Source organism: Mustela nigripes, chromosome 2 (genome assembly GCF_022355385.1).
Source record: "Mustela nigripes isolate SB6536 chromosome 2, MUSNIG.SB6536, whole genome shotgun sequence".
Lineage (NCBI taxonomy): Eukaryota > Metazoa > Chordata > Mammalia > Carnivora > Mustelidae > Mustela > Mustela nigripes.
The window spans coordinates 34613653-34628548 of record NC_081558.1 but is presented as its reverse complement, the minus strand read 5'-3'; positions in this window follow the sequence as shown (position 1 = coordinate 34628548).

Here is a 14896-nt window from a genome sequence, read left to right as displayed (position 1 = left end):
CTGAGCAGATTTACAAGGGTCTTTAGAGTAGAGAAGGCAGAAAGTGTGTTGTGATGGTAAGAGCCTTGCTTGGGGTTTTCTTAGCCCTATGTCCTTGCTCTAACTCAGACAGCTCTGCACCCTCCTGCATATGCCTCTGACTATCTGAACATTATTCTAAAATGAGGAGTACATTATCTCTAATATTAGTCATTTCCAACTCTGAAATTCATTCATTCATTCAACACTTTTTTTTTTTTTTTTTAAATAGGCTTTATACCCAACATGGGGCCTGAACTCACAACCTTGAGATCAAAGTCACATTTTCCACTGACTGAGCCAGCCAAGTGCCTGTCATTCAACAAATTTTATTTGAGCACTCACTGTATTCCACAAGATGTCTTTGGAGGCAAAAACAAACAATAAAATGAGAGTAGGAGGGGCGCCTGGGTGGCTCAGTGGGTTAAGCCTCTGCTTTTGGCTCAGGTCATGATCTCGGGGTCCTGGGATCAAGCCTCACATCAGGCTCTCTGCTCAGCAGGGAGCCTTCTTCCTTCTTCCCCCTCTCTCTCTGCCTGCCTCTCTGCCTACAGTGATCTCTCTCTCTGTCAAATAAATAAATAAAATCTTTTTTTAAAAAATTAGAATAAGACATGATTCCTGATCCCCAAATGAGCATTTGAACCCAATTTTAGGGGCAGGAAAAGGAGTAGGTTAACAGTAGGAAGACTTTGTTTTGAATCTCTCTTTATAAACAGGTACATGAGTTATACTTTAAAAAAAGTACCATTCCCCTTACTAAGTCAGTCAAAAGGAACATTCTCATCTGTCCATTAGTGCTGATACTACATTCAGTAAGTTAAAAGGCAATTACAGAAATTTAATCTCTGCCTAAGAGAACTCATGTTCTAAGGATTCAAGGGAGATTATAAATACTAAAGAATATCTTGGTATAATGACCTAGTTGGGATATACATACCCTATATTTTGAACTCAGATCCTTTATTATATCTTGGTTCTATCCCTCTCTTGTCATCATTGTTTACATGTTCATTTCCCAAATGGACAGAGTGTAATTCTAACATTCTCAAATTACCTTCCCATAAGAAGGACAGAAGAACACTAACAGTCTAGCTGAGACTTCCCACTAGGTGCCAAAACCCAAACCTTTATTTAATGTTGACATAAAACTAGACTGAGACACCCACTAGTCAAATACCATAATGTAAACTTTGCCAGTGACCGACTCAGTGCTTTAAGTCAGTCTGTAAGTTTTAGAATTCTGACATAGTTTCCTTTTTTTTCACTTATTACTGAGTCCTTCTGTATTCCTAGACTTTCTCTTAATAAAAACAGCTAACACACACCAGACATTTGCTGTGTGCCAGGAAGTTTGCAGAGTACCTTACATACACTCTATGATTTTTAATCTTCACCAAAATGCTACAAGATAGGTATCATTAAGTAAAGGAGAAATTAAGAATTAGCTAAAGGTGACAAAATGGTAGTAATAGGCAACATATACGGTAAGGGAACGATGTCTATAATTTTGAAATTGTCACTGAAAAGTATAAACTTTCACTTTATGCACAACATCTGCAATCTTGACAATCACTCCTACAGTGAATGGGGTGCTCCACTGCTGAGATCCTCCCTATGTGGGAGTTATTCACCCATTTGCTAGCTGTGAAATGGGCTGATAGGCCTTCAGGTCAGTGTCTCTCAAGAGACTGGCTCATCTGAAGAGAGCTGCCTCTGCTCAAGGCCAGAGGCCTTCCTTCCAAGGACTGGTTAAAACAGGAATAGGAAAGCCCTAATGTTGGATGTCCTAACGGAGCATCCTGTGGGATTGACTGGGACCTTTGCTAGGCCTGCATCTTTGCCCTCTCCTGTAGGTACTGAGCCCAACCCAAACCAACACAGGAACCCAAAATTTGTCAAGGATCACATAATTTGGGGTGCCTCAGTGGCTCAGCTGTTTGGACGTCTGCCTTTGGTTCAGGTCATGATCTCAAGTCTTGGCATCGAGGCCCTAGTTGGGCTTCCCCTGTTCAGTGGGGACCTGCTTCTCCCTCTACCACCCTAGGCCCTCGCTTTTGCTCTCTCTCATTTGCTCTCTCTAATGGATACATAAAATAGTAGAAAAAAAAAAAGAATCACATAACTTCAAAGCTTGGTCAGCAAATGATTATAAACTATGTGACTAAATGAATGGATGAATGACCTGGTTACAAAGACGTCCCTGTTTATGCAGTGAACATAATCCATCCTTTGCCTGGCTCAGTTTTACATTATTTGAGGGTTTCAGGAACATATTCCTTGTGTAAAATGTGTTCATGATGCTAAGTGTCTCACATGCATTGTCTCATTTTATTCTTATAACAACCCTGTGAGACAGATACGGTTTTATTCCCATTTTGACTATAAAGAGACTGAGGGCAGGAGTGGTAAATATTTTGTCCAGGTAAGCAAGTGAGATGCACAGCTGAGGGTCTTTCTAACCCTAGAATCCCTACCATGCCATATTTTCCCACTTACTAATATTTCTTAGTTTTCTCCAAGGTCACTTATTTATAGAAATAAATGCTTTTTAGTTGATTTATTGATTTGATAGTACTTAAAATACCTTTCGATGAGGGTAGTTAAGCATTTGAAAATGACCTTGATTTAACTTGAACTTTGCATGGAAACCCTACTCTGGTGCTCTGCCTTACAGGAATTGGGCCACCAAATAAGGTGAGGGACCTCAATTTTTTTTTTTTAACCTATATCTTGGGTTCCAGGATAGGAACACACACATTGTACTATTAAAGCTACATTTGGTGGTTGAGGGAATGAAAAATGGACACGAAAAATGTCATGAATGTAAAATTTTAGTGGAGAGAAAGAAAATTATTTTGTGTGTATATTTACCAGTGAGTATTTTAATAGATTGACTTTGCGTGTCCCCTGAAGAATAATGACTAAGAGACAGAAAACTGATGTTTGAGTTTGAGCTGAGATGAACAGTCGACGTCAATTAATACTCTATTACAAAGAATCATAGGTTGTAATCAACTTAATTAGATGCTGATTGAACTTATATTATATGTAAGATAACATGAAGAGAAAATAGTAAAGACCCAGTCCTGATAGCAAATAGGTTACAGTGTAAAATTATGAAGACACACACAAATCTGTAACAAAGATACCATGGGATAAATGCCAGAGGACAGACCAATAAAGGCCTGTGAGAAGAGTAGGAAAAAGCACACTGATTCGGCAGGAAAGAGAGGTAAGATCTTCCTTCTGGAGACTCCCTGAGATAGACATCTGAATAGTTACTCCCTTACTCAAGAACTTTCAAAAGCTCCCTATTTCCTACAAATACAGCCTAAAAAGTCCTTGACATGTCAAGACCTTGTTTGCTGGGCTGCAATCCTCAGGGTGTAGGGTGATAAACTTACCCTGATTTTCCCAGAACTTAACTGGTTTTAGTACTGAAAGTGCTGCTTTCTCAGAGAGCCCATCAGCCCCAGGCAAACCAGAACAGACCATTACCCTAAGTACACAGTTAGTGCTTAAGGAGGCCAAGTTGAACCACTTCCTGGTTCTTCCAAACGTCCCCTTCTTTCTCAGTTCTGACTTTTTCTTCTTGCCTCATCACCTTTTCCCCAGCCTTATATTCATATCCTACTTTGAATTTAAAAAAAAAAGATTAGTATCCCCATCACCAAGGCTTGATGATGGTATTACCTATGTTGATTCCAGTACTGCTAACATGAACTAACATTTATTGAAACTTCTGTAGAATTTTAAGGGCATTTCCATTTATTTTCATTTACCCTCAATTATATAGATCCTAAAATTATCCCTATTTTACAGAAGAATAAACTGAGGCTCAGTGACAATATTATAACTTATCCAAAGTTTCCTCGCTAACAAAGGGCAGAACTGAAACTGAAGCCCAGATCACCGTCACACAAAGCTCCAAATTTCTAATCACGGCGGTACACTTAGTCTCTTTTCCTAGAATCTTCCTAGATGAAATTAACACTGTCTTTAAAATAAAGGCTTCTTTGTCCACTTAACATTCTTCATTACACTAAGAACATCATACACCTGACTTGTTTCCTATGCCAGAACCGCCTTGATACCAGGAGCTAAATCTATTTGTTACTTAAATCCCCAGAGTATGAAAGAGACAGAATATATGTTACATGAGAGAATATGTGGACGAATGGAGGAGATTTTAAAAATGAGTAGTAAAGAAATTCAGTTTTATATGCGGAGATTATGCCAAGCCAAGTTAATAGTAATATTAATACTACTAAAAGGAGCTAACGTCTGGTAAATACCCACTCTGCACCAGATAGCACGGCCTCTCATTCTCACAGATAACCTCTGGAGGAAAATCCTATTTACTAGCCTTGTTTTTCCGGTGGTGAAACTGAGGCTCAGAAAGATGAGACCCTTTGCCCAAAGTTACAAGGCTGGCTAATGGCAGAGGCAGATTTCAGACTCACCTCTAGGTGATTTCAGAACAAAAGCCATGGAGATTATACTCTGAATACTAGAGAGAAGACAAATTATGGGATGTCCTTGCAGTAATACAAGTCACCTGGTTTGGATGAAGCATAGAGGGCATAAGGAGAGCTGTAACATTGATGATGATGATGATGATGATGATGGCTGTTCTTGGACTTACACACCCTTCCCGTTGCCTGTCTAGTTTGATGGTGGTAACAGAGCTAGGCAACATTTACTGAGGGCTTTATTGATTGATCAAGCACCCTACAGAGCACTTTTCAGGGACCACCTATCTCCCTGACTCCTCACAACAACTTTTAAATAGGTCCTGTTAATCATTCTCCTTTTGAAACTAAGAAAATGATGGTTGGGTGGCTACCAAAGCAAGATTCCTAGAACTTCTTTTTCCAGTTTGGTGAACACCACCAAAAGACCATCAGAGCAACTGCGTGCCCACACACGCCTGTTCTGCCTGCCTCCCCCACGTGGACCTTCCCATAAAGCCTTTCAGGGCCGTTTCAGCTGCAACCAATTTCAGTCCGCAGCATGCCGGGAAGCAGGCACCATCTCAGAACTTCCTCTCTGGGTTCAAGACTCGGCATTTGTAAGTAATTCAGGTTTTTTCTTTTTTTCTTTTTCCTGCGGGGCAGAGGGGACCCCAGCGCCTCCCTACCCACTCCCTCTCACAGATGTGGGGCTGCATCGTGACAGTCATGGGCTAGCCTGGAGACCACGGCTCTCCAGTTAGGTCCCTTCAAGGCGGGCTTCGTCCCACCAGTCACATAAGCTGCAGCGAACGTTCCAAAGCGTTGTATTCAGCTCACAGCAGTTTTCCCCTAATGAAGAGGCCGCTGTTGGAGCTCAGGTTGGCCTGAAGTCTTCTCTTTGAAAGCAAAGGGAAGGTGATGGTGAGAGCCGCTCCAGCAAGGGGAGTCTGGAGAGCCTATAAGTCTCACTGACTCTCTTCTGCCACCTAGCGCTGTTTGGAGTTCAAGGTCACGCTCCTTTGAAGGCTCCCCACAGTCTCTCTCTGCGCCCTAGGAATCTGGTTGTCTTTTGCAAGGTGTGTTCTTTGTGTTAGAGTAAACGTTTGTCATCTCCAGGCGTTTTTCACGACTTTCCAGATGTGGCTACATCTTGGTCTTTCGGAAAATGGGTTTTGATATACTCCAGTGCATGGAGAAATAAAGCTAAACCGAGATGGCTTTCAGATATATTTGATGAATATGAGCTTCTTGGAATCAGTGTAGGCTCCTTGAGCAGAATTTTACCTGTGGTGTCTGTCATCTGGCTTTTCAGAAATCGGTCCTTTATTTACAGTAAGTATGAGGCTGGACACAAATGAAGTCAGGAAGCTCCAGGGCAGTTTTTGAACTTTGGCCTTCAGTTTTAGATGCCCAGTTTTAGGAGCATTTTCAGGGAAAAGATGAGGTTCTGTACTTGAGTACTTCCTTGGGGGAAATAACGAGAATATAGCCATTGTTCCCTTTTAGAGATACAGAAAAGCCCCTGAATTTCCATTTTCCCCTTACTGGAGTTTCTTGGTCTCCTGAGGGTGTGTGAGAGAGAGAGAGAGAGAGAGAGACAGAGAGAGATTCAAGTCTCTGGAGGTTTGTTTCCTTGACTTCTGAGCTTTGCAAAGAAGGGTTTATGTCTATATAATTGCTGTGATGATTATTGTTATATATTTATATTTAATTAGAAAGTCTGTGCCTTAAGAACACAATATAAATCCTTATCTTTTGAATGCATTTTTTCAATCATTTTCGAGTGGCACAATTACTTACTGTTGTAATTAACCATTCTACCCACAAGCTTGCATTTATAATAGATTTTTTTTAAAGGCATCTTTGGAACATTCAACTCATTTTCCTATGTCAACTTCAGGTAAACTCCTTGAGATACTGTAGTGCCTGTTCTTACCCCACAGCACAATGGATTTGGCCTGGCTATAAGTATCTGACTGAAACAGAAAACTCTTACGGAGTTATGGAGCTTCTCATGTTAGCAAATGTCCCTTCTTACAAGTGGGAACAATTCTGTTGAACAACTTTATTGAAACAGATGGTTATCTGTAGTTTGGTGGGAGAAGAAAAGCTTCAAAAGTTATTAAGATTTGATACTGAAGAAAATTTCAAAGTCAGATGCAGATGTCTCCAGAAAAGATCTAAGAATAATAACCTTTAGAGATTCCAGTAGGTCCAGCATCAACTGCAGGTTCTAGAATTCAGCTGGGGTGATGCTTACCACTACATAAATGATGACAGCTGGAAAAGATATTCAATCTTCTAAGTCAGGGTATAATTTTTCTTCCTGTAGATCTACCTTAGGTGCATATTGTATAATTATAAAAACAAGAGTTCTTCACTTTCAAATACATTGGAAAGATTCGATACATTTGCATTGAATAACAGAGAGATCCGTGAAGTAATTTGGGATTTTTGTTTTATTTTGTTTTGTTTTTTACATAGAATGGGTTCATCTGTTTGCTCTGTGGGGTTATAGAGCTGATTCAATTGATTCAATTCAGTATGGCTCGAAAGATGCAGTCTCAAAATGAAGATGATGGTAATACTAAAGGGGGGTTATTGGATGCACAGCACAGTTCACAATAGCTGGGTGCGTTACCTTATTTAATTTGCATTCGGCCCCGTGAGATGGGACTGTTACTCTCTGCTTGACATATCCAGATTGAATTCCCTTTGACTTAAGTACTTGCAAGTAATCAAGAAACTCCCAGATGATGAAACCACATTCAGACCTCGACCTTTCTGGCTCCTAATGCTGTGCTCTTCTATTCCTCTGTTGTTTGACTTGCCTTTTTCCCCTTAGGGTTAGTAACTGAGTTAACTAGAGAGGTGACAATGAAGCCTTAACTGAACTTTTCCTGTTTCCTTATTTCATAAAGACAAGGCGTTCTTTCATTTACCTGAAAGGGCTAAGGTGTGTCAACACTGACTGTGTATTTCCTTGGATACCACTGAGCTGCCTGGATTCGATGGGACTGCAGACTCCGGTTCCCCATCGTCCTCACTGGCTGCAGGCCCTCGCATTACCTCCTTGCTCCTTGATGTCCTTTGCTTTGTGATCTTGGCTTTATTCTCAGGCCTGCGGAAAAGCGAGTTTGTTTGGCAGCCGAGAGAGTTTCCTATCAGGTGTTTCTAATGTGTTAAAATTTGGTCTGTAACACAGTGAGTCATTTCACGGGATTTTAATTATTGTTTTAGAAAAGTTTAAGTAGTGGTGACAATGTTGGCGTCACACTTGTGAACCCTAAAACTTGGATTCAAAACTATATCGAGGTCTAGAGTAAAATTCTTCCTCTCGCCTTTCAAAAACGCAGAGAAGGGCTTAGTCTACACTCAGGACATAGAAGAAACAGGTAAACACAAGACCGTATACTCACAAGTGTGGACCCTCACACACATACCCCTGTTCGTGTGTGCCACTCCCCCTTGGAGCTGCGCCCCCCACCCCATCTGAAGCATCAAGGAGCCCCAGTCTTGGCTCAGATACTGCTTAAAACAGGACCTGAAGCCTCCCAAGTTTTTTCCAGTGAATAATAAGGTAATTGGTCTAAGCTATTTCTTTAAAGTCCCCTTCCTCCATCAGGGTGCTATGATTGTGGAGTGATGACATCTGTTTTCTTTCATTATGTTTCAAGAAGAAAAGGCAGTGGGAATTTTTTAAATCAGAATTTTAGATGAAAAGCAAAATACTAAACCTTCTGCTGAGGAAGGTCACATTAAAATGAACCATAATGAATTCAGATGCTCACAGTTAAGTCTGCAGGGGTTAGAAAAGCGCCATCAGTACCTGAAGAGGGGTAGGAATGAGGGTGGTTGTCATTCTTCATAACGGCACATGCAAGATTGAGTCTTCTACCTCATGTCTTAAAAATAGAGTTAAAAGATAACCCTAGAGAAATTGTAATATGCACAAAAACTTCCAATGAAGATGAATATTTTCTTTTACCCACACAAATTTAATTTTATTTCACTGGTAAGCAGAAAAATTTTGTTATTCTTATAAACTACTGATAATTGCTTTAACTGCATTAGCTTGTTCAGATTTATATTGATTGCAGAGACCTAAATAATTTTAATTCCATAAGCTTGTTTTTCTTATACCAAGAGGATATAGCACAGAGAACTTTATTCTTTGCTTTCTGTGAGCTTTGTTGTTTTGAATATAAAAATCTAGTTTTCCCTAAGGCAATGAAGATGTTTTTGGTTGTGTGTGTGTGTGCGCGCACGCGAGTGCTTTCATTTGTAAGGGAATTGGATGAAACCTGAAAATAGGCTAGGAACTTGATAAAAATGTGAGTTTACACTTATTCTCCCTATAGATAACTTTTTCATTACATAAAAAAATTAATTTAGCCTTTGTTTTGAAGTGAGTATTTTTATTAAATAAATTCTTAAATTCGATGGAGGAAAAGTGCTTTTCACTGTCAAATTTTTGTTATAGTATTAAGTAAATGGAAAATTAAGGGGAATGCAAATCAGAGAGGAAAGAGAAATGACTTGAGTACCTATGGACTGTCAGGCTTTTCCCAGATATTATCCCTGTTAGTCCTAGGAAGAACTATCTATAGTAGATGTCACAACCCTTATTTTGCTAAAAATGAGGCTATTTTATTTATTTATTTTTAAAGATTTTATTTATTCATTTGACAGAGAGAATTCACAAGTAGTCGGAGAAGCAGGCAGAGAGAGAGAGAGGAGGAAGCAGGCTCCCTGCTGAGCAGAGAGCCCCATGCGGGACTCGATCCCAGGACCCTGAGATCATGACCCAAGCCGAAGGCAGCGGCTTAACCCACTGAGCCACCCAGGCACCCAAAATGAGGCTATTTTAAAATGTGGTCATATGCTCACCACTAGCAGGATCTGATTTCAGGTGGCTTAAAATCAGTTTTGTACTTTTTCCACTTCAACATCATGCCTGGAAGAAGTATATTTTTGTGCAAATACTATTTCCTATCTGCCTTTCTTATCAGACCGTAAGTTGCTTTAGACCAGAGATGGAATTTGCTTTCTTCTGTTCTCCATCCCAGTACGCTTCCTAAACCCCGAGGAAGTGTTCAAAAGAGCTCTGTGAACACAAGAGCGTTGAGAGGAAATGAATGAACAAATGGGTGAAACAGTGAAATTCAGTTCCTATCTCTCAAAACGCTAATTTTTAGGCTACTAATTTCTCCTTACCAAAGACGATCGCTGTAGAAGTTTGGGGTTTAAGTCCGTGACTCATTATAGTGACTAGATGGAAAGTCCTATGTGAAGAATGTTGAAAATAATTATCTTCCTCTTAAATCCTGGATTTTAGGGCCAAAACAGTTCAGTGTGTTACAACATCCCTTATTTAGAAGGTTTAGAAATAAGATCTATTGATACAGTCTGTTCTGACTCGATCTTATCAAGTTCATTCCTAATAACATAATGTGCAACAGAATGTCTTCCCCAGGTGGAGCCTTGAGTATGTGGTAATAGTTTTTCAGCATCACCTCTAAAACAAGTGTTGTGTGCAGTCTTAGTGGACAAAATTGGTAACTGGAGAAGGTTACTCACTATCCTGAATTATTTTATAATCATTGCACATATGCCAATGTCTTCGAGTCAGAATCTGTTCTTAAGGCAAAGGTTCTTGAACAGTCTTTGGATAAAACACTTTCACATCTTTCATATATTCCAAGCTCACTCATTTTATGGTAAGTAGCTCAGGGACTTAGTGTCTCAGTAAAAAAAAAAAATATGCCTGTTCTGTACGTGGTTACTTTTAAAAAAAGATTCTTGAAATTAATTGATAAAGTATACGCAGGATTAAAACAATCCTCCTGGCTTCTCTTACTCTTTAATTCAGCGCAAAATAACTTTCCAAGTTGTCCCCTTAAATGGACATTGTGTTGAGGTCAATAGCATTCCCTTTTTTTGAACTACCAGGGCAGGGGGGGGTCACTGTTCATAAACTTTAAAAACTGACAATTGTGCTTTTTCCAAGAATTGTTTCTATTTGGTGCTTGATGCAGTCAGCGGAAGGACAGAGTACTGAATTGCGAATATAATATGCTTGTAATGATTACCATTTTAGTGCTTTGACTTGACATTAATTAGCTTCTCAGTGCTGCAATATTTCATACATTTATACGCAACAAAACTGTAAGAATTTTGTTAAAACTATGGCTCATGTGTGTTGAGGAGGTTAAATGTATTTTACTCCACCTCCCAGAAAGAAACCATCTTACTACACATCTCTTAGGAGATTTTACGAATACTGTACACTTTGTACTTCTAATGCACAGGTGTTGAACTCTTTCCTTTTTCCTTGTAATTCTAGATTAGAATACGGAACATAACAATTTTAGACCCTAATTGCATTATATTCTGCTAATTGTTATTAATCCATCACCACAAAGATAGTATAGAAACACCATAATCACTTCTTTAAAATTCCTGTTTGAACTTCAGAGTCTTGAGAAGTCACCTTTGATCTCGAGCGGTTAATCTTTCACTCCTCTGTTTGACAGATTTGTCATCTTTAATTATTCCCCTTATGTAAAAATACTTCATCCGGGCTGCTAAGCCTTTCTTACATTACATCAGGGAATTCTATGTTCCAGGTCAATTTTGGAAAATTGAGTTTATAGCTCAGAACCATTTGGCATGATGTGCTTTTTGTTACTGTTTTTAGTAGTATTTCCACTAAATGTTAATTTTCATGGACATTTTAGCACTTTTATTCCCCGCACGATGTGCATGTAGCACATCCCATTACTTGGCATGATTAAACAGTGTGGTTTGAAACTTTCCTATTAGGCCAAGTATGCTCTTCCATTCCATATATATCCACAGATGGTGGTGGGACACCCCCATCCCTGGTTCCCCAAATCCCCCCAAATAGTAATTTCACACTGAGACAAAAGCAGGTAGTGTGGATGGCATGGGATAAGAAAGGTGCTTATCTGAATGTGCTCCAGGGTCCGAGGGAGAGAAAGACCCAACCCTATTGACTGTAGCTATGGAAGAATTCAGAGGAAATGAAAATTGAGACTTGACTTTAAAGAAGCAAAGGGTTCTACCAGGTGGAGAAGGTGAGAAAGAACATTGCAGTCAGGAGGGGTTTGCCAGTGATAGCTTTGAAAACTGGAGGTCACACCATGTCAGAACGTCTGGAATCCAATGAGCAACCTCTTCAGAACTTAATGGTTCTCAATCCTTGGCTAAGCTACTTAATGTACTTGGGCCTCGGTCTCCTCATTGGTTGTGCAATTCAATCAGATACATACGAAACTGTCCTCACACTGAGTGACGCATAATGGATGGTCATTAACTTTATTCTGGTACGTGAGTATTCAGGGATGATCAGTTTAGAATATCGTCAGATTATTCTTGAGGAAGGACAGTGAGTGACCAAAGATAGAGTGGAAAAGAGAGGCTGGAGGCAGGAGTGTGAAGAGTCTTCTATTGCATTCTTCCATTTTATCTTAAAGTCAGAGACATTTGATGAAGTACCAGAGGATGATGTGATCAGATCTCTTGTTAGAATTGCATTTCTTGGGGCAATCTGGAAGATGGCCTGGAGGAAGATAAAACGTGTTCTTCCCATCCATTGGGAATCCACTGAGCATCCATTTTGTTTGTGTTGGGCAGAGATGGTAAGAAGTGGATTTCAGCTCCCAGGAAGGAGAGGAAGGCTGTGAGGTCTGCATGTGCTGGTGCTTGAGACGCAGTGATTCCCAGTGGCACAGTGCTCAGGAGGAGGAACTGTGGGGTAGTTTCTGAGGCCTTGGGAGCCTCATCAGAAGTTCCCATTTGTTGAGTTAAGACAGGAGGATACTTACCTCCCAAGGAACTATATAATGCTCTAAGAAGGGAACACCTGTCTCAGTGATGTCCAGGGACAGAAACTTAGGGTTTACCCCATTATTTGGGAACTTTAAAGCCTTTCAAGCTAGAGAGCTAGTCTTAATCTTGAAAAGTAATGCTAGAGCCATATGTCCTTGTAGGAATTTTCGAAAATACGGTTTTATCTTCCCACTCTCCCCTCCAGCAACCCTCAGTTTGTTTCTCATGGTTAAGAGTCTGTTTTGGTTTGTCTTCCTCACTGATTTAATGAGCACTGGGTGTTATATACAACTGATGAATCACTAAACTCTACCTCTGAAACTAATAATACACTATACATTAATTAATTGAATATAAATAAAATTAAATTAAAAAAACTTTTAAAAACTACAATGATATACCACTTCATACCTGTCAGAGTGGCTAAAATTAACAACTCTGGAAACAGCAGCTATCGGCGAGGATGTGGAGAAAGGGAAACCCTTTGCACCGTTGGTGGGAATGCAAACTAGGTGCAGTCGCTGTAGAAAACAGTATGGAGGTTCCTCAAAAAGTTGAAAATAGAGCTACCCTACGACCCAGCAACTGCACTACTAGGATTTTATCCAAAGGGTACAAAAATGCTGACTTGAAGGGGCACATGCACCCCAACGTTTATAGCAGCACTAGCAACAGTAGCCAGGTTATGGAAAGAGCCCAAATGTCCGTGGACTGATGAATGGAAAAAAAAGGATGGGGCATATGAGGACTGCTGGAGGGGAAGTGTGCGGGTGGGTGGGGTAATGAGGTGATGGGCGTTAAGGAGGACACTTGATGTAATTGAGCACTGGGTGCTATATGCAACTGATGAATCATTCCAGTCTACCCCTGAAACTAATCATATGCCATATGTTAACTAAATTGAATTTAAATAAGAAATTAAGAAATAGATGGTTTTATGTTTTTGTACTCTGAGTAACGTGATATGATGTACACAGGCTCTAACAGATTGAAAGGATGAAGAAATGACTTCACCCTGTTGCTTCCACTATCCGTACCTCCCACCGCCTTTCCCTTTACCCAGCCCTCCTGAAAGAACATTCCATGTTCGCATTCTGTATCAGCAAGTGTTGCAGGAAGAAAGAGATGGCACATTGGAATTGGGGTAAAGGAATTATTTATGAAGGTGTGGGTGGGGGAGAAAGAAACCACAAGGAACAGTGCAGTCCCCTGGGGCTTTTTCCCACCGTAGGAATCATCAGAAACTTGAGTCGGTATATTGTAGAATTGTAAAAAAAACAAATAAATAATTTTAAATACATAAAAATTCCTATAGGTTGCTTTTTCAATGACATAAAGGAAGAACTTCAGAGATGTATTAAAAACTTTTAGAAAGTTAATATATCTTCTTTTTCCTAAGTTGAAAGACAATGGTAATTTAATTTGTTCAGTCATTGTTTTACTGCAATCAGGGTTTTTCCTTGTGAGCTTGTACTTTCTAGGTTTTTTTGTTTGTTTGTTTGTTTGACAGACAGAGATCACAAGGAGGCAGAAAGGCAGGCAGAGAGAGAGGAGGAAACAGGCTCCATACTGAGCAGAGAGCCCAATGCGGGGCTCAATCCCAGGACCCTGGGACCATGACCTGAGCTGAAGGCAGAGGTTTAACCCACTGAGCCACTCGGGTGCCCCTGTACTTCGCGTTTTATTCCTGTGTTAATTCTTTCTTCTGTATTTAGTTGAGACAAGAATGTGATGAATAATAATTTAAAATGACGTTTTAATAGTTAATATTGCTAATACTTGATAGTATGATTTATAATAATGGTTAATTAATGCAATTCAAATATAATTGCTCAGTTTGAGATTTAAGAAGATTTAGTGGGAAGTAACTTGACACATAAGTGAATTATCGAAGGTCAAGGAGCAGAACAAACCAAAACTTTTGCTTTTTCCTTTTTCCCTGGTGTTTCCAAGTTTTTCTTATTCTCAATCTTAGCTGAGCAATTTATGTACCTCCATAAGCCCCCAATTTATCTGTTGTATCTTCTGTACCCTTGTGGCCTTCTGTCTCAATTCTTAAAAGGTAATTTGCACTTTTGAACTACTTTTACCTTGTTTTCTTTTGCTCTGTTTTTATCCCCTTCCCTGAGTGGCTTCATCTTTAAGGTCCTATTTTCAGTTTTATCGGTATTGATCTTCCTCTTCCTTATTGATCTTGTCTTTCATTACATGTGATGTATTTGGGGATGATAAAGATAATTAAGTGTTGAAAACAAAGTCATTGATTTAATGCTGGGAGACAAATAGAACAGGAGCAAAAAGTTCGACTAGATTTCAACTCCGGGGGCCCACTCATGTCCATGAGTAAACTGCATCTGGGAATTTAAAGGGCTCTGTGAATGTAACCCGTGCAGTACTAGCTATAACTGCAGGTGGCACTAAAAAAAGATACTGAAAGTGTCACCTCCTATAGTTTGGAATTTTCCCCTGTGGTGTTTACACTTGGGTGGAACCCCGTTTGGACTTCTGGGTACTACTATTGGCTTTGTCAATAAACTGTTGTGACCTTCCCTATCAAGCTTCCTTCA